General features: G+C 45.3%; 1 protein-coding gene across 1 annotated transcript in view; it reads right to left on the bottom strand.

Annotated features, from left to right (window-relative positions):
- LOC138968384 (uncharacterized) overlaps positions 1 to 583 on the bottom strand; it is a 30,103-nt gene extending 29,520 nt beyond the window's left edge. The window contains exon 1 of the mRNA XM_070340984.1: positions 304 to 583. The gene's annotated coding sequence lies outside the window, so the exon portion shown is untranslated. The remainder of the gene's footprint in view (positions 1 to 303) is intronic.
- Between the last annotated feature and the right edge of the window lie 1,917 nt (positions 584 to 2,500).

The raw sequence follows: 2,500 nt of genomic DNA, 5'->3' as shown, positions 1-2,500 counted from the left end.
GCATGACTAGCAAATTAACGCCAGCGGCTACACGCAAATGAAACTTGGACAAAATCGGTATCAATCATTTATCTGTAAATATGCAAAGTCATGAATTTTGTTGACACAAGTGAACAATCCCATGACGAGTTTAACAACATTTTCCAAAACATTGCGTAACATCTGTATAAACAACCGTAACGATCTAAACTATCATTATAATCATCCTCATCTCATTAATCATCCAAAAATTCTTGTTCACATTATTTTTAGCAACAACCATTTGACGAAATAAAGTAGAATGTACCATTAAAGGAACTATACCTGTCGATCCTTAGTCAAGAAAAATCACGGAAGTGTAACTCGTTTCCTTTCACATCGAACAAGCGTAAGCAACACAGGATGGCAAATCCAGGCCGTCAAATCGAGAGTAACAGCAACAAGTTGATCACTTGCCAAGAAACGTGTATAACTGAACAGTAAAAGCTTTGCCGTGACAGGCTGTTATCCTTGTCTGCACACCGGCATTTCAATCCAGGAAGTTAAATGCGTTAGGATATATATATGCAGCCATTTGCAAAGGAAAAGACTATATATGGCGTGCTGTACAATAGAAGTCATTTAGGCAACACTTTTGAGGAAAAATCGAACAGCGCGCGGGCGACACATACTCTCTCTCTCTCTCTCTCTCTCTCTCTCTCTCTCTCTCTCTCTCTCTCTCTCTCTCTCTCTCTCTCTCTCTCTCTCTCTCTCTCTCTCTCTCTCTCTCTCTCTCTCTCTCTCTCTCTCTCTCTCTCTCTCTCTCTCTCTCTCTCTCTCTCTCTCTCTTACACACATACACGCGCACGTACATAAATACACACACACATCATATACACCATAGTATGCACTGATGGCATTGGCCATTGCTAACGTCATGGCAATTCATACAATGAACAGAAAAACGGATAGATTGTGTCCCGCTGTCATTAAACGATTCGTGTAACAAAACGTCTTCGCGTAACAATTTCCCACAAACAGAAACTGACGCTAGACATAGCACGCTTATAGGGAAATAAATCACCGCATTTATGGCAATGTTAGCATTATTGGAAACACTTGAATAGATAAAGTGTACAAAAAGCACTCCGAAAACTTGAATAGCTGTAATAAGGTAATGTATTGCTGTTAGCAACGTAACACTTCTTCAAACAGAAATGTATATGGCTAGCTGTACACCACCCTACGTGTTGTTTGTTTGTGTTTGAAAGGTTGCGATTTATCAAAAGAAGATTTTCTAAGTTCCCCTTAACTATTTTCTAATACAGTTTCGCTGGCATACAGGACGAGAAAAGGCCAGCGTGAGCATTCCATCGTCTACTGCGATAAGAGAACAGTCACTTTGGGTGTGTCTAAAACACGCGGGGACACGCGGGGACACGCGGGGACACGCGGGGACACGCGGGGACACGCGGGGACACACGGGGACACACGGGGACGGTGAATTAGCACGCCGGGACGTTATATAAAAACATTCTGACTATCCTTTGTGTATTTCTAAAAAAAAAAAAAAAAAAAAAAAATTAACTTATTTACTTATTAAAAAAAAATCTTTTTTTTCAGAATGTTATAAAATAACGCGTGCTATTTCACCGTCCCCACGTGTCCCCGCGTGCAGTTAAACTGTCCCCGCATATCCCCGCGTGTCCCCGCGTGTCCCCGCGTGTCCCCGCGTGTCCCCGCGTGTCCCCGCGTGTTTTAGTCACAGGGGGTGTCTAAAACACGCGGGGACACGCGGGGACACGCGGGGACACGCGGGGACACGCGGGGACACGCGGGGACACGCGGGGACACACGGGGACACACGGGGACGGTGAATTAGCACGCCGGGACGTTATATAAAAACATTCTGACTATCCTTTGTGTATTTCTAAAAAAAAAAAAAAAAAAAAAAAAATAACTTATTTATTTATTAAAAAATTTTTTTTTCTGTTTTTCAGAATGTAATAAAATAACGTCCCCCCGTGCTATTTCACCGTCCCCGCGTGTCCCCGCGTGCAGTTAAACTGTCCCCGCGTGTCCCCGCGTGTCCCCGCGTGTTTTAGTCACAGGGGGTGTCTAAAACACGCGGGGACACGCGGGGACACGCGGGGACACGCGGGGACACGCGGGGACACACGGGGACGGTGAATTAGCACGCCGGGACGCTATATAAAAACATTCTGACTATCCTTTATGTATTTCTAAAAATAAAAAAAAAATAAAAAAAAGTAACTTATTTATTTATTAAAAATTATTTTTTTCTTTTTTTCAGAATGTTATAAAATAACGTCCCCGCGTGCTATTTCACCGTCCCCGCGTGTCCCCGCGAGTCTCCGCGTGCAGTTAAACTGTCCCCGCGAGTCCCCGCGTGTCCCCGCGTGTCCCCGCGTGTCCCCGCGTGTCCCCGCGTGTTTTAGTCACAGGGGGTGTCTAAAACACGCGGGGACACGCGGGGACACGCGGGGACACGCGGGGACACGCGGGGACACGCGGGGACACA

Source organism: Littorina saxatilis, linkage group LG1, assembly GCF_037325665.1.
Source record: "Littorina saxatilis isolate snail1 linkage group LG1, US_GU_Lsax_2.0, whole genome shotgun sequence".
NCBI lineage: Eukaryota > Metazoa > Mollusca > Gastropoda > Littorinimorpha > Littorinidae > Littorina > Littorina saxatilis.
This window is presented reverse-complemented; position numbering and strand designations above follow the sequence as displayed.